Source organism: Tenrec ecaudatus, chromosome 4, assembly GCF_050624435.1.
Source record: "Tenrec ecaudatus isolate mTenEca1 chromosome 4, mTenEca1.hap1, whole genome shotgun sequence".
NCBI lineage: Eukaryota > Metazoa > Chordata > Mammalia > Afrosoricida > Tenrecidae > Tenrec > Tenrec ecaudatus.
Genome location: NC_134533.1, coordinates 105,928,337 through 105,951,550, shown reverse-complemented (window position 1 = coordinate 105,951,550; position 23,214 = coordinate 105,928,337). Strand labels below are relative to the sequence as shown.

Sequence of the window (23,214 nt, the reverse complement as noted above, 5' to 3'; positions counted from 1 at the left end):
CATTCGGAGCATGGTGAAGGATCGGGTGGCATCTCTTTCTGTTGCACATAGAGTGGCTGGGAGTCAAAACCCACTTGACACCACCTACGAACAGCAAGCCCTGCGACCCCACAGAAAGGACTTCTGCTAAAAAACCATGGCGCTCTGGATAAGAATTGTAGCCACGCTGTTACTTTGGTACTCTATCATGGACAGGGATCCAGCAGTGCTGTGCCCAGGCTTCTGACCTACAGAACTGTAAGACATCAATGTTTAATGTTTCTACTTTTCTAGTATTTGTTACAAGATAGCATAAACTAATACAAATATGTCTTACTATCTTGTGTTCAATCTTGTTACCAAATTATATCATGTTTAATCGAAACATCTGTCTCCTACAATGCAACTGTGAATCCTGTGAGGGAAAAAAAACAACTGTCTGGTTCACATTTACATAAGAGTATAATTAAATGAGGTAAATTGATTAAGTGTATTAAGTAATTAAAAACCAAACGCTTAGAACAGTGTCTACGACATGTGGCTTAGCTAGAATTATTGCTGTCGCAATTTATATCAACCAATAAGTGTTGGTTGAGGAACTGGATGACTAAATTCATATCAAATGAACACCACTGGATTATTAGTCAGTGCTGTAGAACTTTGTGAGCGTACACTGGATTCAGAAATAAAGGCATAAACAGGAAGAACGGGCTACTAGTCCAAGAAAGGAGAACATAGCAAATGAAATCGAGATGGAAAAGCGCAAGGCCTAAATCACAGACCTGAACAACAGGTTATTTGGTTAGAAAGGAAAATTACTATAAAGCATACATCCCCAAACTTATTTGACCTATTTCCTTCTTTTCAGGAAAAAAAAATGACTCGGTGCCCCCTTAGAAATTAAAAACATTGGTACTATAGCCTACAGTCCAGGATTAAATGTCAGTATATGCTTTTGATGCCCTCCCCGCCCCCCGCCGGATTGTTCCAGTGCCCTCCACCCTCCCCCCAAAAAAACCTCCAAACTCACTGCCATCTTGATAATATTGACTTATAGCAATGCTACAGGATAGGGTAGAACTGCCCTAGTAAATAGCCAAGACTCTATTTACGGAGTAGAACGTCCCATCTTTGTCCCATGGTGTTTTTGAACTGCCCACCTTACGGATCGCAGCCCAATGTGTAACCACATAACCACTACACCACCAGGCCTCCCCAGTACCCCTGGGTAGAGAGATATTGCTCACTTTAGGAAACACCACTAAGAGGATCAATGGAAGACTGGGTTGGGAAGGTGTCTGGTCTTTTGGCTGAAGCCATTGAATGGTGCACTCTGTGCCCTAAATGCTTTTTAGGGAATGGGGAGCCATTGACAGCTAAGCAGAGAATTGGCATGGTAAAGATGATATTTCCTGGAAGTCTCAGACAGTTATTTCCAGCATGGATTGGAGACAGAAGAAGCTGGGAAGTGCATGTAGTGGAATTTGAAAATAGGGGTTGCACTGTTATGGGGTGGGAGAGCAGATTGCAGAAGACAGGTCTGTTGGAACTGGCATTGTTAGAGAATAACAGCCCCACCCATCGGGACAGCAATGGTCAAAAGCTGGATATCAGCTCTACATTTATCGAACACCCCCTCTCAAAGAACTCGCCATTTAGTGAGAGGTGGAATCCGGTTATCATTTTGAATCAACAAGGAAGACCAAAAAATGAGTTAAAGTCAACCAAATCCTTTTTCAAAAATGCCATTTTCCCCACTTTTAGATTTTGGGCATAATTAGGAAAAAAAAGACTGAGTCTGACTGCACTCTCCCCAAAGCTGTATCCTTTCTCAGAGTGGGAAAGGAGACCAGCTCAGCAAACGTCACATTCAGCGCCTACGTTTGTGAGCACCAGCTGACGATGTTGACAAACTACAGCAAGGGAGATCCTTGGAACTGATGAATCCCATTAGCTGCACATTACGCAGGAATCTCTTCTAGGACAATGTCATGAATCGATTTGTGTCCCTTAAAAATATGTGTCAATTTGGCTGGGCTGTGATTCCCTGTGGTTATGGGATCGTGTAATTTGGCAGTTATATGTAATGATATAATTGTCCTCATGATAACGACCTGATGTGGTCAGTGAATCAGTTCAAACAAGATTAGAGTGGGATGCCATAGTCTAACTCACATCACCACTCTGTATTTCACAAGAGACAAATAGAGAGAGAATAGGGGCTTAGTACCATCAAGGCAGAAGAACCAGGAGCAGAAAACCTCCTAGACTCAGGATCAATACTGAGATAGATGGAGATCTCAAAGGGATGCCAGGCCCACAGATGTTGAAAGGAGACAAGGATGCAGAGCCAACAGACACAGAAAAACCTTTCCCTAGAGCCAGCACCCTGAAACCGGACTTCTAACCTCCTAAGCAAGGAGAGAATAAACTTGTGATATTTCCGTCATAGTAACACCAGCTCACTAATGACTAATATAGGCAGGAGGCAAACAGGCTCTGTCAGGCACTGAGAGTTCTCCAAACTGAGATGAGGACTCTGGACCCTCTCGCTTGCGCAGATGGAGAAGGATGTATCTGGAGCCACCTTGGCAGTCTCCACCTCCATCATATTTGGCACCTGAAACGAAGGCACATCTGCCGGAAAACACTCAGCCTCCCTGCATCCGACTGACTCGGCGGTCCCTAGAGCTCCATCGTCCACTAGACAGCTCAGTTCGGCCCCGATTGGCAGACAGATGCAGGGCAGGAGTCAACAAGCGCTACACGGAAGCTACGTGCTGTTAGGGGCAGTAGTCCATTAAAACCAGGCCTCGTGTTTGCACGTAAAAGAATATTGATGAAAAGTAACACTCCAGAGGCTGTTGGGCTGTGCCCACAGCAGAGTTGGAAAACTCAGAGACCTATTTAGGGAGAGAAAAATAGCTGGCCACTGTGTTCCAACTAACTCCTCTTAAGGGAAGTAAGACCTTGTCGCTACAGTCCTGGCATGCATCAAATGACACAGCCCAGGCGCTGGGACACATTTATTGTTTTCTGGCTCAGGGTAAGCAGCCCTGTACTTTCCTTTAGAATGAAGAAGCTCTCTCAGCGGCACCTGGTCACTGTGACAGAGCAGCTGGACCCAGAGTCCACCCTTGACGCATCCCTGATCCAAAACATTTCATCAAAGATTTCCCTGGGAGCAGTGCGATGCCGGTGCATTTGTTCTGTCTGCCTGGAATCCTGCTCCCCTAGATAGCTTCGTGAGTTTCTCCCTGATTCGATGCTCCACTCCAGTGTCACCACCTCCTGTGTTAGTCTGGGTACTTTAAAGAAACAAATCCACAGAAACTCATGTATAAGAGAGAGTTTTATATAAAGGTTAAGTGCTCATCAAGAAAACATCCCAACCCAGTGCTGCCCAAGCCCACAAGTCCAACATTAACCCATATGTCCTACACCAATCCACGAAGTCCCCTCCATCTCACAAAACACATGCAATGATGCCAACTGCAGGAGGAAAGCCGAGTCGGTGAATGTGTAAGCACCTCAGCACTGGCAGGGGTCTCCACACGGGTGCTCCAGCATCCAGGGCTGCATAGGGGTAGGTCCATGTGCTTTCTCCTCAGGGATGTCTTGCAGGAAGGGAACCTTGCCAACTGAAGCAGGGAACTGGCTAAGGCAGCTGCACCCTGGTCCAACCATCACAAAGCAAGAGACCTGAGAACTAGAAAAGCAAGGCTCACTGAGTCATTTATCTCTCTGCCTTTCAATTAACCCTACATGTGTTTATTGGCCAGGTTGGCACAATAAACTAACGGCCTCACCTCCAAAAGGCTCGTCGAGATCTTCCTGTCTCCATCTGCATCTTTGTTCTGCTTTATTTTGTCTTTCCTGGGTTACATTGACCACTAACATTACTTAACGTTTCTATGAATGTGTGTGGTTATGTGGTTCCTAGTCACTTCTGTACAAAGTGGACTGTCCTCTTCCTGTTTGAAGTAGTTTCCAGAAAGCCTCCAACCCTGCAGGGCTGACCCACTAGCCAACGCGCCCTGGAGAGGCAAGGCTGATGTGGTCTCACAACATAAATATGCTCTATACTTCCCACACCCAGAAGTAGCTTGCCCAGAGGAGAAATAAGATTTAAATGCAGTAGTCAGAAGCTAGTCTGACTCAAATCGTTCCAAAGATGTCACTGCCACCAGGTCGATTCTAACTCATAGCAATCCGGTAAGTCAGAGTAGAGCTGCCCCTGTGAGTTTCCAAGACAAAATCTTTGTGGGAGTAGAAAGCCTCCACTTTCTCCCAAACATCAGATGTGGAAAAATTAAAAGCAGATACTTTAGTCTTTATCAACACTTAGTTCAAACAAAAGATCCCTGCTGTCCAAAACACAGCCATTAGTACAATGCACACCATGACAGACACGACATATAATTATTTTGGTTTCTCAAAGAGAAATCTTGAAAAATAGAATTTATCAAAATCTTCTGCTCATAGAGTACAATCTTGAAACAGTCCTAGAAGCGCCCAGGACGTTTATACCAGCTCCTTGACAAGAAAATGACTGTGAAGCTGAAGGATGCTTTCCCGAGCTGTCAATAAGAGACACATTCTGATCAAATGAGAAAGACAAATGGTAAGTCTGTTCTCTCCACACATAGGATAAATTATAAAATTGCTGTCATGAAATAAATAATAGGGTATTTAGACAAAAATTTATCACATAAACTATTGTAGTAAGGACAGGCATTTCACTAAGGGAATGAGAAGGCCGCGGGTTCGGGGTTTTTTGTTTTACCTGGAATTGTGATCTTCAAGTGGTTATGAACGTTTCTAAATGTACAGTGTTCTGTGGTTTCACCTTTCATTCCAAACAAATATCCATTCAGACCTAATTTTGTGTTAACAATGTTTAATTCTTTTCTTAAAGAGCACCCCCCTCCCCTAACTCTATAAACTATAGGCCAAATAAATTTAAATCTACCTGAGAGAGGGATATAGGAGTGAAACCAATGGGGGGGGGGAGGGCGAGGAGGAATTCTGCCTCCTAAATAAATAAATAAACACTAAACAAAACCAAAAAGCGTATTAGATGATGGTAAGTGTTACGGGCTTGTCTTTGAAATCAAGGATAGGTGTGTGTGTGTGTGTGTGTGTGTGTGTGTGTGTGTGTGTGGTTGTTGTCATTTTTACCAACACAGAATCCTAGCATCTAAGCAGAGGTTCTGGAATAAAATAGGTTCTTGACAAATGGCAGATGGACAAAGGACTAAACCAGTGGAGGCCTAGACAGACCCACAGTGAACACATGAATGAGTGAATAGCTAATGGCCTGAGCAACACACTTACCCTCTCTGCACGCCAGTTTCCTCATCCGTGAAATGATTACATGATAGTATCGCTTTATCTAAAGTCTCTTGTGTAATAAGTTTGACAATAGCTATATGATCTTTGTCTTTGGCATCTGCGTTTGTAGACCTCTGTTTCATTTTTAGCTCTATGTTGTATTTGCCCTGTAAGATTGCAGGTTTGAGACTCAGTCTCTATATTATACATCTCTATCCCCCTGGGTAGCAATCTATTCAATGGAACCCTGATGTCCAGCAGAGCCCTACAGAGATATGTGTGTTAGATGAAGAAGGAAAAAAACGGATGCTAGCAATGGTAATAAACTTTTTTTTGTATCTTACTTTCTTTCTTGTATTGTCAAGAAAATGAATGCAGGAGGCAAAATTATGCAGAGGCGAAGAACATGAGCTCTGGAGTCGCACTGGGTGAGTTTGCATGCCTTCTCTGGCGAGCGTTAGCTTGTATTGTCTGGTCAAGGCCGTATGTTCTCTTCACCTCAGTTTCTGCATCTGTCCAATGGAGATCATAATGGTACTGATCTCCCTGGGTTGTGACGAGGGGCTAATATGGAAAGTGCATGCACAATGCCTGCCATAGTCACAAGTGTGCCTCTTGGACTTCGGACTTTTCTTTGCTGCCATGAGGGTGTGCTGTCTGAAGACCCCACTGGAACAGGGAGAGGAGGAGGGAAATCACAAAATCTTTTCAATTTCCCAACTTTCAAAAGGAACTATGAATTGATGATCACGTGGCAATAATCCCAAGACAGCTCATATTGAATCCAGTGCCTGCCTGGATACCTGGTTCCCTGGGACAACTCACTGGAGGGCCTACTTGCTTGATGTAACAGTGTTGGTTTGTGTGGCTTCTCAAAAACTCAGTTCCTCCTGTCTTCTGTCAATTCCTCTATAACTCAGTAAACACTGCAATGCTATGCACCCATCAGGTACCAGGAAATAGAAACACAAAAAGAAAGAGGCATATTCTCTGGTATTAAGTAGCTCATAACCAGTCCTGTTTAGGAGACAGGCACATCCTTATTGAAATGAGTAAGAGCTATACTGAGCTATACTTATAAGAGCTATACTGAGCTATACTTATCTCATTGAAATGTAGTAAGAGCTATACTGAGAAATGAAAACAGTGCTTCAGGCATATGAAATAAGGAGCTAAAATAAACATCACCAGGACCTTTCCTATTCTATAACTCCTAAAGATCACAATGTTATGGCCATCTTAAGGGCCAATAAGAGTATAGTGAAATATGAAAATTCAAAAAAATCCTGAAAATTCTTATTATGGTAATTCGGTAGCATAAGTCTGCAGGGTGGTTTCTCACAGGACCTTAGCTAAGGGCTAGGCTGCATACATCCAGGACAGTCTCTGTAATACCTGGCAGAGAGTGGCTATGACAGAGTTAATCGTGAAGCAGAAGTATTTGGGGTTCTATCGGTCTCACAGAAAGCATTCCCCATAATAATCCACCCCACCTGTACATAATTGGGAAGCAAGCCACCATAAGCTGTAGTTAAAGGAGCCAGCCCAGCATGTCTAGCTGCACTCAGCGACCAGGGGAAGTTGCTACTCCACTGACTAAGCCAAACACCACTATCTGGAAGCCTGACCACTCTTGGATATTTTGGCTTGTGGTCTCCCCTCTGGCATCCTGGTCAGAGATTCAAGGAGAATCCACAAGAGTGAGTGTCTACTTATAAGAGGCATTCAAGTGTTCAGGAATACACAGGAGGGAATGGGGGTCACACGTTGGGCTGCTAACCACAAAGCCAGACTTTGGAACCCCCTAGCCACTCCCTCGGAGAATGATGAGGCTTTCTGGTCCAGGAAAGATGTGCAGCCTTGGAGATCCAAAGGGAAGTTCTACCTGTCCTATGGGATCACTATGGGTCAGAATTGACATGATGGCAGTGAGTTTGTTTGGGGTTTTGGGGTTTGGGAAATGCCATTTGTAGTTTACAAAATGTCTTTGGGACCAGCTACTATAGACCCACAGGCAATTCTTCAACTGAAAGTTTTAAAAGTTATTCCATGCTGCTGCTGACTCCTCTGGGCTGATTCTTTTTCAAAATGGACACGTACACTTTTAATGATACAACAGCAATAGTCGTAAGTCAGCTGTCACAATCAGCATTGTGCAATGCCTTTTACTATAAGCCCAACATTTAGCCTAATATCTACAGCAGCCACCTTTTAGCATGGCTTCGAAGAAGTTGTCTGACTCAGAAAAATCCAAAAAAAATCGGATAAAATAGTGGGGAAGTGGGAACGTTAAGATAAAATATGCAAAAAGTGGGAAAGATTCTGCCTACATATAAGCCCAGGGCAGGGTTGGGGGAGTAACTTTCAAAATATTTTAAATAAGACTTAGCAAGTGTTTCTATAAAAAGTGCATCTATGCTTGGTGAGTTGAGTGACTACGGCTATCCAATAACTGAAAAATTAGATATACCATAAATACTCGTGTATAAGCCAAGTTTTTCAGCACAAAAGAAATGTGCTGAAAAACTGGGGTTCGGCTAATACACAGGTCAGTGGTATGAATGGATGTCATCTGGTCAAGCCCAACTAACATAAGGAGGAAATCTCTTGAAACCTGACATAGAGTTAATAGCAAAGTGGGTTCGAGATGCATGGGAAGACATGCCAGAAGACATCGTGCAACATGCCTTCCAGAAATGTAGTATTAGTAATGCTATGGATGGCAGTGAAGACTGCGCTCTGTATGAAAATGACAGCAGTGTTGGTGATGACGGCGATCTCAGTGAGGACAGCGTCTATGATGACCTCACACCAGCTGAAGCTCTGCATTCGGATACGGATGATGATGAGGAATCCAGTTTTGAAGGATTTTAACTCTTTCCATTTTAGCTTGGTTGCTGATTGAGCTCAGGGAATAGTACTCTTAAGATATCATTGCTGATACCTTATTGTTTTTGTTGAACCTAGTTTCCACTTACTGTACTGGTTTACTAATGTTACTGACTTATCCTTTTATTTATGTTTTTATTTAAAATAAATATTTAAATTCATTACCCCACTGATGTCTCAATTTTTAGTAATTTTATTTTCATTTGTTTTGATTATTGAAACTCACCAATAGCTTCTGCATTTTCCACCCTAGGCGTATACTCGAGTCAATCAATTTTTCTGGTTTCCCAGATAATAATTAGGTACTTTGGCTTATACTTGGGTTGGCTTATATTCGAGTATATACGGTAATTCAATTAAGCTAAAATTCTGTTACTTCTGGTAAAATTGTATGTAATTTTAGAAAAATAGGCATAAAACTTTCCTTAACAAAATATAAATTTTCCCTCATCCCTTAAAATAAATGTGAATAAAACTTTGATTTAAAGGGTTATCAAACTACTCACCTCTACATCTATCAGTCCAACCCAGGTCGTGGCTTATTCTCTCTCAAAGTAAGAAAAATTGAGAGAAAAACACAGAGGTCTGACAGATGAAGGTTAAAAAAAGCAACTTTTTCTCCCCTCCTTAGGAGATAAAGTTGTTTGAAGAACATAGCTAAATTATGGGCCAAAGTGACCTTTCTAACATCTCAGCCTTGAATTAATCATATGGAGCCAGTCACAGGAACAACGACAACATAGTTAATTGCTTAAAAATGCAAAGGGCTTTTAATACTACCCATATATCTAGAGCAGAGCTAGGGTACATCTCTCTGTAGGAGATCCCAGGAGAGAGAGTGGATGCAAAGTGTGCACCCAATAACCTTCCCCAAATTCCTCGATTAGAATGAGGTCCAGCTGTCTTGGGTGCCAATGACAAAGCAGAGAGCGGTGAGGAGAGAGGAAGGTGGTGCGGAGACTCCTTCATCCGAACACATTGTGTGCTTGTTCTTTGTATTTTCTTCTTTCTGTTCCTTAACCATTAAACAAACGATCAAGTTTAGCCTCTGTTGGAAACCCTAGAAAGATTTTAATGCTGGTGTTGGATTCTAATTTAAGAAGTCAGGAATAAGGCCAACATATTCGGATTTTTTTAAGTTGCCTTAAGGAGTCTAATGAACAGTCAAAGAGGAGAACCAGGAAGAAGCCGCTGAGGAGGTCAAGAAGTCTATCCTGACACCCAATTTGCAGAAGGCTGTGGAAGACAATGGGATCCCAAAATCCATCTACAGAGTATCTAGTCAGATTAAGGCTATGACAGATCCTTCTAGCCACAGGCAAGGGGCGTGATGAGCTTTATCAGATAGAGATTATTGTCAACATGATTATGGTGAACTGATTCATGGTATAATATATTTGGTCAGTTAACCTCCCTCTTGACTCATTCTGAATTTATTCTACATTTAAATATTTTTCTCTTGTTCCATGACAGAAATTTCATCTGTGGCTTTTTAAATATTGTTGGTGGCCTTCTCTTTCTTTCTCTCTATTTGTATTTTTTATCTTTATATTGTTATTATTATTGTTTTCTTTTTGTTTCATTTTTTGTTTTTTATTATTTCTCTCGAGTTTCCAAGTTTATGAAGCACAAGAGGGAGTGGATGCATAGAGACAATACCTGGTGCAAAAGTTTATCAGGCACTAGGGCAGGTGGGGAGTGTGAGGGGGGTTGGGGTGTAAATGATGAATATAAGATGGGGAAGGGAGCATGAGAACTGGTTGTAATGATGTATGTACAACTCCTTTTTCTGCCCCCTCAGAAAAACTGATCATTTTAATAAAACTTCTCCTAAACGACTCTGGATTCTATTGGTTTTTCCAGAATATACAACTTTTTGAAAAGTGATTTAACTATGGAAGTTGCATGCTATGTGACTATTATATCAAGAAAACTACTAAAATATATGGAATTATATGATATATGTATTAACTACTTTTTAATAATAAAATTTTTAAAACTTGACCTATAGTTACCATGGGTGAAGGAGGAAGATTTTTGCTTAGGGGACATTGAGTTTGCTTAATGGTGGTGGAATAATGTGGGAAAGTATGTCAATAGTGGTTGCACAACATGAAGAGTATAATCAGGGAAACGGAATTGTACAGTTTGGAGATTGTTTTGTTTTGTATGTTTTTGTCAGAATTAAAAATAATAATATGTGAACAACAAAAGAACAAAGAAAGAAGATGTTCTAAAATTAACATTTGCATGTATTATATAACTCTCCTTGATATGAATGAATTACTGAATTGTACTATATATGGGTAAGTGCCGATAAAACCATTTTTAAAAAGAAGTCTATCACATCTTCATGAGTCCCCCTCCCAGTGCTGACAATTACTTTCTCATGGAATGTTCTAGGACCTCTAGGGTACAGTTTAGCGTGTTCATCTAAAGCAGTTCCAAAATGAGTCAATGCAGTTTATTAATTCAATTAACTCTAAAGCTTAAAATTTCACTCTCTATTCCATTTTTTATCCAAAATTTGGTCTAGCCATAAAATTTAACGTAAGTCATCAGAAATTTTTCAATGATTTAAAATAACAACATACAAGGGCTAAGAATTAGAAACAGTTAAATTAGTCATGGTATTTTTTTAATTCTAAGGACTCTTATGCAACCAGTAAAAAGAAGGGGGTTAAAGCTATTGAAATGGATAAGCCTCCTATTTATTATAGTTAATTTTAAAAATGCAAGTTGTTATATTACAGTGATATCTCAGCTTGACCATATAAATATCACAAATATTAGTGGAATTGTATAGCCCCACTTATATGGATAGAAAAGTAGATAATTAAATTTGTTCTTGTGTATGTATGTGTGTGCAAATGTATACCACACTATTAATAGTGATTATATTGGTCAGATATTCAGAATTGGTCAGTGTCGCAGAGGAATTTATACTCTCACCTTTTTTTTATTTGATTACCCAAATATTACCTGTTTGTCCATTTTCAATGCAAAAAATAAAGTAATTGACTAGAAAAAAAATAACAACATACAAATACTGTGATTCTTTTTTAAAAAATAGCTATAGTATAAAACAAGTAATCTGGAAAAATTGGTCTATATGAAGCAGGCAGCATTAAAGATAGATATCCCTTCAGAAGTAGTAATGGGAGTAATGATTCCCTGAGGGAAGAGGTGGGAGGAGGTGGGGAGGCGGGGGGAGGAAGGAGTTGCTGATGGTAACAATTATTGTATAGTCCCACTTGAGAAAAATGAATAACAGAATTGTGGGTGAATGGATATATTGGATGCTGTAAGAAACAGGGGAAAATGATAATAATATATAACTTAACAATAAGGTTTCCTGAGGGGAAGGGGGGATACAGGGAAGTTTATATCAAGGAGTTTGAGAAGAAAGAAAATGTTTTTAACTGATGGCTTCCACAGTTGTACAATTAGGCTTGGTCTGATTGAATTGTGAATTGTTGTATCTGTAAGAGCTCCCAACAAATGACTATTTTTTAAATCAGAGACAGACTCCTACAGAAACTGGCACAAGCAGATGACGGAGCTGTCCTAGCTGAAAGCCAAGATCATTTGAAACACGTGCCAAGGAGGGTCAAAGACTCCAGCTTCCGTATGGCTTACAGCTCGCTCAATGTAAAGAACAGACATCCGAACAACTGGGTCAACAGGCAACATCGTGACAAAGGGAGAAGAAAAGATTGCCGAGAATTTCATTTCACTTGGATCCACAATCAACATCCATAGATTCAGCCATTAGGAAATCAAAGGATGTATTGCACCAGGCAAATCTGCTGCAAAAGATCTCTTTAAATATTACCCCCCAAAAGGGTCATGTTTAAGGTTTAGGTACACCTAACCAAATCATGACATTTTCAGTCATCTCATACACATGTGAAAGCTGGACAGAGAATAAGGGAGACCAAAGAAGAATGAGTGCCTTTCCATTATGGTACAGAATATGGAATATGCCATGGGCTGGCAGAAGAATGAACAAATTCTTCTTGAAAAAAGTACAGCCAGAATGAATGCTCCATAAAAGCATGAACGGTAAGACTTTGTCTCACTTACTTTGGACAAGTTAGCAGGAGGAATCCATTCCTAGAGAACTGGCATCCTGCTTGAAAGTAGAACGTCTAAAAAAAAAAAAAGGACCATCATCCATGAGATGGAGTGACACAATGTCGGCAGAGATGGACTCAAGCATAACAATGGACTTGAGGATGCTGTGTTTTGTTCTGTTAAGGTTACTGAGTCAGAACTGACTGATGGCATCTAAGAACTAACAGCAGCCAACTTCCTTTAACCAAATTCCTTACATTTAAATAGAGATCCTCTCCAGTTATGAATTTTCCAAAGAGAAATTAATATTTTAAAATGAATATTTCTAAAAGATAAAATCCAAAATCAAACACTCTTGCCTTTTTAAAACAAATGCCCCAAAGATTTTAAAATCCAAAATTGATCTCTTTGAAATTTTAATGATGCTCAGTCTCAGAGAGAACGTCCTCGATAGTTGGTGCCCTATAGGTACCTCACTTTTAAAGAATCAAAATCCTTAATGAGGATTACAAAATTATCACAGCACTAAACCCACACTCACAAAACATAGACCCCAATGCAGTTAACTCCTGCATGTATGTATGTGTCCCCAGAACTGAAAATTGTGTGTTACCATAGGCCCCACACACCAAGGACTCAGTGTTCTGAAGGAAAGATGGGAGTCAGCTGGATCACCCAGTTTGTGCATTTTTAGCTCAATAGGGAAAAATTCCCATTAAAAGGTTAATTTTGACAGTATGAATTCACAATACTTGAAGGAAAATCCACCCTTCTATATTATCTCTCTCAGAGTAGAATTTGAGACATTCTTGCTTAGAGGTTAAATTCTGAGCACCAGGTTAACAGGAGACTATGGAGAACAGTAAACGCCCAAAATCCATTTCCAGTGACCCCACATGGATTAAGCCTCTTATTGAATTTCTTCAGACCATAACCAGGAATGCGAACAGTCTTACCTCTGTCAAAGTGTATTAGAATGTAGATTATTTCCACCTTGCTTGTCAACCCAGGGAGGGGCTGTCTCCTTGAGAACTTGTCCTTGATGGAGATCACAAAACTTGGAACATACCTAAATACAGGCATGAACATATGTAAATATATTTATATAGGATGGTGAGGAAATAGATCTACATGTATATATTTATAGGTTTAGTATTAAGGTAGCAGATGGACATCGGACCTCCACTCAAGTACTTACTCAATGCAAGAACACTTTGTTCTATTACATTACCTTTCCATGAAGCACACCTTCCTGACACGATTGCTGAAGACAAATGTGTGCATAAGCAAATGTGGTGAAGAAAGCTGATGGTGCTCGGCTATCCAAAGATATAGTATCTGGGATCTTAAAGGCTTGAAGGTAAACAAGCAGCTATCCAGCTCAGAAGCAACAAAGCCCACATGGAAGAAGCACACCAGCCTGTGTGACCACGAGGTGTAGAAGGGACCAGGTATCAGACATCAAAGAACAAAAATTCACATCAGTGGGTGCCCACTTTCCCGATATGATCACGGAAGACAAATGTGTGCAAAAGCAAATGTGGTGAAGAAAGCGTATAGTACTAGGCTATCAAAAGATATAGCATCTGGGGCAGGGGTATTCAAATTATGGCCCATGGGCCACATGCGGACTGCCGAGGACATTTATCCAGCCCACCAGGTGTTTTTCCCCCTTTTGTTTTTTTTTACTTCAAAATAAGATATGTGCAGTGTACGCAGGAATTTGTTCACAGTTTTTTTTAAAACTAGAGTCCAGCCCTCTAACGGGTGTGAGTGAACTGGCCCCCTGTTTAAAAGTTTGAGGACCCCTGATGAGGTCTTAAAGGTTTGAAGGTAAACAAGCAGCCATCTAGCTCAGAAGCAACAAAGCCCACATGGAAGAAGCACACCAGCATGTGTGACCACGAGGTGTAGAAGGGATCAGGTATCAGGCATCAAAGAACAAAAAAATCATATCATTGTAAATGAGGGTGAGGGCATAGTGGAGACCCAAAGCCCATCTTTAAGCAACTAGACACCCCCTTACTGAAGGGTCAAAGGGAGGAGACGAGCCAGTCAGGTTGCAGGGTAGCAACGATGAAACATACAACTTTCCTCTAGTTCTTAAATGCTTCCTCTCCCCACCATCATGATCCCAATTCTACCTTACAAATCTGGCTAGGTCAAAGGATGTACATTGGTACAGATAGCAACTGGAAGCACAGGGAATCCAGGACAGACGACTCCTCTAGAACCAGTGGTGAGAGTGCCAATACCTGGAGGGTGGAGGGAAAGTGGGGTGGAATGGGGGAACTGATTACAAGGATCTACATGTAACCTCCTCCCTGGGAGATGTAAAACAGAAAAGTGGGTAAAGGGAGACATCGGACAGTGTTAGACATGACAAAATAATAACAATTTATAAATTATCAAAGGTTCATGAGGCAGGGAGGAGTGGGGAGGGAGGGGGAAAATGAGGAGCTGGTATTAAGGGCTCAAGTAGAAAGAAACTGTTTTGAGAATGATGATGGCAACAAATGTACACATGTGCTTGACACAATGGATGTATGTATGGATTGTGATAAGAATTGTACGAGTGCTCAAGAAAATGATTTTTTTAAAAACTTGGTACATACAGGGGTTCCGATAGTCATGACCCCTTGGTCCTAAAGCCCTTGACCAATCTTGTAAGCCTCTCTACCCAACATAATGTATGTGTCCCAACCATGGACCTGCTCCTGCTTCTGTAGTTCCACCTATAACTGTGATGTGTTCATTTGTCACCAATCATGGCTTTTTGACCATTCTCTTTGTTTCATGCTTTATTTAACTAGCATCATGACCATGATTCCTTGTGCTAATGGTTTCCCTCATCCAGATGGTGTGTCTGTATGTTTGTGCTGTCTTTGTCTCCTTTTAAGACCTAATAAATGTTCTTCTTAAATTATATTTCAGATGAGGTCTCTTTTATACCCTCCAAAGGAAAACAAACAAACAGAAAAACCTCACAACTATCGAGTCATTCCTGACACATCATCACGATCCCCTGTGAGTTTCTGAGACAGTTTATGGGAGTAAAAGAAGCCCAGCCTCTCCCATGGGGCTGCAAACTCCCAACCATTTCAAACTGCCAACCATTCAGATCTTATCCCAACTCGTAACCACTACGCCACCAGGACTCCTGTACCCTAAAGCATGGTCTAATAAGAGAGGACTTCAAAAAGTCTGTCGGAAAATGGGTGATGAATTCTTTTACACAAACTTTTTGAAACCCCATCAGACTATCAGTGTTGGGGAATCGCTTTGAGTTAAGACACCCCTGGCCTTTGGTACACCTGAAGTTCATATTTATAACAGGTGGGCATGAACAATATCAGTGGACTCCTTGCTATCCCTCAGCTTTAAAAATCCCAGTCATTCAGTACCATTTCTTTGGACTCCATTTTCTTTCCACAATAATGGGAGACATCTCTATTGTTTGGAGGAAAACTCTAAGGGGGCCTAGATGGCGTTTAATGACCAATTTACACAAGGATTGAAGGTTAACATAACCACCCAGGGAAGCAATCTGGAGAAGCTCTTACTAGGCCAGGCCTGAAAGTCGAAAAGGAGGGAGTGTCACCTTGGAAAAGGGAAATGCCTAAGTGTCCACTGGAGGAAGTCAACCTTTCTCTCTTCTTGCCTTCCGGTGCTTGCCTGGTGTCTTTCAATGGCCAAATCCAAACAGCTTCGAAGCTAAAGAAGCCTGAGTTCTATGGATCAAAGGATGGAGGAGTAAGGGGAAAACACCTAACATGTTCTATTTCCATCTGCTGCCCCACTACCCTTTTTAGGGACAGTCCACAGAATTTCTTACTGTTTAGCTCTTCTTAAGAGAGTGCACTTCTTCTCTAACAACAATAGGGTTAGACTGCTGCTCTCTTTGTTCTTATAGCTTTCTCTTTGATTCTGGCTCAAAGGCGTGTTTTATTTGTATTTTTAATATTCCTTTGGGTTTTATCTTTTATGTCCTCCAAATCAAGAAATATAATTAAAAATAATATTGGCCTTTAAGCCTATGGTACTGACACAACTAGATGGCCATATGAAAAAATTAAATCTTGACCACACACAGTTTGCAAAAATTAAACGGATTCCACACGTACGTGTAAACTGAAAAGTTACAAGATGTCTAAAAGCTAGCACAGGAGAAAATCTAGGTTTTCTGTGAATTCAGCAATGACTTGTAAGATACAACACCAGAAACTCAGTCTAGGAAAGAAAATTTTAGTAATTTGGACCATACTAATATTTCTCTATAAAACATACTTTTAAAAGTGAAGAATTATAAGCCACAGACTAAATATTTGAAAATATTTGCAAAGCACATATCTAATAAAGGTTTGTATCCAAAATTTTCAGAGAAGCTTTAAAACTCAATAAAAATAATATAATAAACCCAATTTTTAAAAAGAGCAAAGGAGCTGAACAGATACCTCACTAAAAGCGACATACAGGTTCCAAAGAAGAATATGCAAAAATGCCCAACTTCATATGTCATTAGGGAATTGTAAGTTAAAAGAAAGAGGTACCACGACATACTTATCAAAATGGCTAAAATCCAAAATACTAAAACATTAAATCCTAGTAATAATGTAGAAAAACAGGAATTCTTATTCATTACTTATGAGAATGCAAAATAGCAGAGCCTCCTTGGAAGACATTCTAATAGTTTCTTACAAGACTAAACATAGCAATTATGGAACTCGATATTTCCAAAAACGAGTTGAACACAGGCCCAGATAAAAGCCAGTACACAAATATTTATACAACTTAATTCACAATTGTCCAAAACTAATAATAACTAAGATATCTTTCAATGAGCGAATGATTACACAAGCTGTGGTACATTCATACCATGAAATAGTATTCAGTGACAAAAGAAATGGCTTCGAAGATGCTCATTGGGTTCTGTCATGTAAACCGTGAACTGCTAACCACAGGGCTGGTGGTTCAAGCCTGCCAGCTGCTGCACAGGAGAAAGACGAGGCTGTCTGCTTCCGTACAGCCTCGGAGACCTAAGGTCGGGTTACTATGAGGTGGAATCCACGACAGAGGGTTTTGTGTTTGTTTGTTTAAATGCATAGGGTTTGGTGCAGAGAGCACAGAGGTAGGTCTGTTCTCCATCACTTCTTAAGGCCTGGGAAAATCCTTTCATTTTTCTAAGCTTCATTTTCCCCAGTCTTCAATTAATATGTTAGTAATGTCTGCTTTCCAACCTCACAGACGTTGCAGAAAGCTTAAATCAGACAGCAAATGCTTGGTTTTACAACTCAAAATTCTGAACGGCCACAATAGCAATATAAGACGGAGTGATTGGGGATCACCTGCACATATTCTGGGAGCCTCTACAACTGGCCTGGGTTCACTATGGAACTGATAGTGCATTCTTCTTCATATACTCCAGCTTCTCTGATATTTGCTAAGACTACAGATAAGGGGCTACAACCCTTACACACACAGTTCCTCATTCTAAACCATGTAGGATTCCTTTGTTCTGTTCACACAAGTGCTTCATGGGCCAGGTACAAGTTCTGCATGAGCACGACGGACAGCTATATAACTCCCATTCATTTCAAGCCTCTCCACAGTTTGTTCGGGAACACAACAACCCCTGCAGAGGAGTCAGTGAGACAGATCTGTCTCAATAGAAACACGCACCCAGCCAGTCATACACTCAGCTCTGCGCTGTGACATGACGTCTCTAGAGGTTAAACAGCCACAAGCAGAATCCAAGAGTCCAAGAAGCGATTGACTACGGAATGGAGCTGCCTGAATATCCTGGGGCTTTTGCGAGGAGGACTTGCAGTTCAAGACTCTTCTTGATGGCAACTGGAGCAAGGAGTGATGTGGAGAGCCCCGAACGTCCGCTCTCTTCATCATTAGGCCCTACAGTGTGAACAGTTTGAGCTCACTACTGGACTGAGTCAGACCCTGGTGACTGACTAAGATTTCGGTGTCATTAAAATTCCTTAAGGATAGGAACAGTCAAACTTCCTTTGAGAACCTCCTCCTCCACTCCGCCTTCAGCTTCAAGAAGTCTATCCTATGATTTGGATCGCAAATATAAAAGCACCTTTGAAAAGTGCCATGCAAATGTAAGGAGATTTTATTGCTAGTATGACTAGTAGTATCCCCAGAGCCCATCCCCATGTACAAAGGGCGAACCATTGTTAGAGGCTCGGAATGCTTGTGTATCCATCCTAATGACTACAATGCCATTTTCCACATTGACTTTTCCTGATCTTTAGAGACTTCAGAATCTTTCCTGGCATTTCAACAAAGCCAAGGAACTGCACTCTCTTTAAGCTAATTGCCTAGAAAATGCATCCCTGCCTCTCTCGTATGCAGAATAAAAGTGTCTGCCTCTTTTGCCAAGGCAAAGGGTCCTAAGTGGGAGCCATTGCAGGCAAGAGAAGGATAAGTCTGTCTCCAGCTTCATTCCCACTCCGATTTTCCAGCAGAAGCCTCTCTGAGCCAGGTTCTAGCACTGGCTTCACAGACCTGCTCCTTACTCTGTGATTCACAGTAGGGCTCCTTCCGACTGTGCAGGGAAGCCGACTTTTCACAAAAATGGCATGGACACCACCGTACTCTGCTCTTTGAACAGAAAGGAGACTGCATAAGAGCAATGTCTATCAGTTGGGCTCGCCCATTTGTTCATTCTCTCATGGGTAAGGCTTTGGGGAATAGAAAAACCTTAACTTCTTTGTAAACTTGGATGACGGGGCTGGTACCTTGTTTCTTTAGAAAATTTTTTAAAAAGGAAAAGCAAAAGGTGGTGAACTTTAAACCAGTTGCATAGTCAGGAAAAATCACAAGCTGTCACGGTCAAGAGAAGCTATTGTTGTGAGCTGTGTTAGGTGACCTGGCATGCGGCGCCTCATGCGCCACAGAGGGAAAACACTGTGGGCGCCTGCTTGTCTGCCTGATCAGTTGTGGAACGGACCAGTGTGATCCAGAGCATTTCGTGGACTGACATTTGGGAGCTGATCACCAGTCCTTCCTGGTCTGTCTTAGTGTAGCTGTTCCACTGAAAACAGGCCAGCATCAGACAAACAACACTCCACTGAAGGATGGGTGGCGGCTGCGCATCAGGTAGCGGTCCCTCCCATGGAAGGTGAGACTATTCTACTCACCACTGCCCTGCGAGAATAGGAGTCGATCCAAAGCAAGGGGTGAGCTGAAACTAGTCAACGCCAATTAAGCAGAGTGCCAAACCTAGTGCGCACAAGGAAGTCTCCAGAGTCATGGCAGGCCAGCATTAGGTACGCCTCAGTTAACACTCCTCTTGGGATGGAAGACTTGGAGCAATCATGATGAGAACACAGCCAATAAGCAAATCCTGTGATTGAAAGCAACACGTGTTGGCATGAAGGCCTTTACTAATTGCTTCCCGCTCTGCCTAAGTATCCCACCATGACCACTCCAAATGCCCCTGGTTGACTCCTAATTGCCCTTGAAGCCCTGTCTAGACATCACATCTATCAGGAATCTTATCCTCACCACCACTGTCCCTCCCAGATGGGCTGGGGTGCCCCTTCTCATTTGCAAACTTGGTGCTACTTTATTCCACTCCACTCCACAATTTGCTCTGTAATTACCTATTTACACATCTCTCTTCTCCACCATAAAGGGCCCTGGTTGCACCGTCAGGTAAGTGTCTGACAGTGACAGTCAAGGTTGACAGTTCGAACCCGTCAGCTGTGCTGCACAGCAAGAATGATGGGGCTATCTGTCCCTATAAAGATGTATAGGCGGGGAAACTACACAGGGTTGCTGTGAGCCACAATCCACTTGATAGCAGTAGGTTAGGGTTTTCTTTCCTACAATGCTCCAAGCTACGTGAAGGTTTGGGAGTTTGCCTTATCTCTGATTATGTATAATTTCAGGTATAATTCAGCTATTAAATAATTGTGCAATTAATGAATGAAGGCAAGTATATTCTTCAAAACCCTGGATATTCACATTTTATTGGAATAGCTTCCTTGATATTACACATTTAGTACATTGCCAATGAAAGCGTGACATGTACAGAGGGTCTGTTTGGGGTCAAGGGCGGCAAGTCAGTGGAGTGTCCATTAAGGCCTTTCTTCCGTTCCCCTCGCTAGAAAGATGAAACTATCCACAGTTCCCACAGCTGGTTTGCAAGCTTGCCTTGCCTTGCGTGCTTTGCGGGAATTTGCCTCTGGGGCTGTTAATGAGATCAAGCAGAACCACACCGTTTCATCCTGTCAAAATGCATTGAAACCCTTTCCTGGGTGATTTATCATGGAAATACACATGGCAGGGAAGGGGGAGGGGGAATTCGAGGAAGCAGAGAAAGCGACTCTCGGGCATCGGTGCAAAATTGGCAAGATGCCCACAGCGGATGCGGCAGCTGGTGGACAAGGCCGCGCTGACACAGGGACTGATGGTCTCTTGCAAGCAGGCTACCTCCTGAAAATAAGTAATCATCTCCAGGCCAATCCCACTCCAAGAAGTGCGTTAACACCCAGCAGCTGCAACCAGTAAATCCCCACCAACAAGGATAGGAGGAATCGGATTAATTTGCAGCTGCTCCCAATGCCTGGCAGGTCAGTTAAAATATGGAGTCGCTGAGATTTGCCTCCCCTAAGTCCCTAGCAGTTCCCTCGCTAATTTAAAGCCTGGGCATCCACAGCTAACGGAAATCACTGCCAGTGAGAGGCTAGGTTAGAAGCGCATAAACAAGCAGGGCTTTGAGGAGGCAAAAATCTGTAAATATTTCTATTCCTCTCTTGCACTTCCCTCCCAGCCAAGCAGGGCTCACCTCAAGACTGTCCTGGTGGTGTGTGGATGGCTTTGGTGGGTTGGTTTTCGTGGTGGCATATTGGCCAATAGTCCTTCTTTTAAAGCAGCATTAACAAATGAGGATTAAAAGGGAAAGCTGTTTCCATTTGTCCATGTTGCTTTGAAAAGGAGGTGCCAGCTTGCACTGCAGGACCCTTCAGGGCAGATACTGTGGCTCCAAGTCTGAAAGAGAAGACTGTGAAGATGAAATACAAATGGGACCCTGCCTTCAAGGCCTTTAGGATCTAGTGGAGGAGAAAGCCAGACCAAAAACACAAGTAAAGTTAGTTTAAAATGGGGTGCTTTCCCTCAGCTAGAAAGAAGTCATGTCAGATGCACTAGGACAGGACCTAGCTGGTAATGGCTCCCAGGACAGGTGATGCCTGAGCCCACAGGACAACGCATGAATTAACCCTGTTCAGAATGTCAACATTGGTTTTTGTTGGCAAAAACCGAGACCGTGATCTCTTGATTCACCTCTGTGTAGACCTCAAGCCTGTGTAATCTACACATGACCCCTTCCCCACTTCATTCTGGTCCTTGCCGCTCGTCTCCTTCAAGGTTCACGAAACCACATGGGATGCTCACCACTCTGTTACCAACTCAACAGTGGTCCAGACAAGGAAAAGAAGCCTGAAATTGAAAGAGAAATACATTTGGAAGAACTAAGCAACCCAATTTGGGACCAGAAATCCAGATAGCACCCCCTAGGTCCTAGGAGGAATATAGGGAATTCTACAAGAACCTTACGAAGGACTGGCAAAAGGCACTTGGCAGTCGAGCACCTTTCTGTAGGTCAGATGGAATTCAGGCCATTGCTGTTCATTTCTGGTCAGGCTCCCTCGCTGAGCTCTTTGAGAATAAGAAGAAAAAGAGCAGTATTAAAGTTTATGTCTGTCGTGTGTTCATCATGGACCCTGGTGATGAGCTCATGCCACAGCATCGCTGGTGTGGTGGACTCTGAGGACCTGCCCCCACCGCTGCCAGCATCTAAAATCTTGAAGGTCATCCTCAAGAACATTGTCAAAAAGTACCTTGAGCTCTTCCATGAGTTGGCAGAAGACAAAGAGAACTCTAAGCAATTGGATGAGGCCTTCTCTAAAATCCTGAAGCTTGGCAGCCTGAGAACACTACTGACCAATGACATCTTTCTGAGGTGCTGCGCTAACACACACACACACACACACACACACACACAGTCTGGAGATGAGGTCACTTTTCAGCCATGAGATGTCTCTAACACAAAGGACTAGAAAGCCCATCGATTCTGTCACTGGTGAGAGCAAAGAGCAGGTGGCCAATCCTGCTTTTGTGAAGTGAGTAGGGAAGCAGGGCTTTGAGGTGGTCTCTGTGACCGAGCCTATCGATGGGCACTGTGGGTAGCAGCTCAACGAGTTTGATGGAAAGAATGTGGTCAGTTGCCAAGGAAGGCCAAGAGCTGCCCAAGGATGAACAGGAGAAGAAAATGGAGACAAGCAAGAGCAGGTTCATGAGGGAAATCTTGGATCAGAAGGTTGAAAAGGTGGCAATTCACAGTAGATTTGTGTCTTCGCCTTGCTACATTGTGATCTGGGCACATAGTGGGATGGCAAACACGGAGCAGAACACGAATGCACTGCAGCAGAAGACAGAGGCCAACAAGAATGACAGTGCTGTCAAGGACCTGGCTGTGAACCTATCTGAAATGACATTGTTCTCTTCTATACGGCTTCTCCGCTGAGGATCCCCAACCCACTCCAACAGCATCTAAGCTTGGCTTCGGCACTCATGAAGACGAAGTGACAGCCAAGGAGCTCAGTGCTGCTGTTCCAGTTAAGATCTTTCCCACCCCACCTTGAGGATGGCACAACTGTATCTCACAGTCTCACACAGAAGCACATTAGGCCGTCTACGCTCAAACCTAGTGCCCTCTGCCGAGTGGCTCCGTTACTCTCACAACAGCCGTGACCCCATGTGCTGATCACTAGCAGACTTTTCCTCTCCTGTTCCTGGGTACAGAACAAGATGAGAGACCCTCAAGCCCTGGACTGTCCCTTATTGGGGAACAGGGTTTGATATTGTACACTGTGTGTATGGGGAGGAGCAAGTAATCAATTTTGTTCTGAA

At 42.3% G+C, this 23,214-nt stretch overlaps 1 pseudogene; it reads left to right on the top strand.

Moving 5' to 3' along the window:
- Positions 1-22,946, top strand: part of LOC142445980 (heat shock protein HSP 90-beta pseudogene) — a 35,637-nt pseudogene extending 12,691 nt beyond the window's left edge.
- The last annotated feature ends 268 nt before the right edge of the window (positions 22,947-23,214 follow it).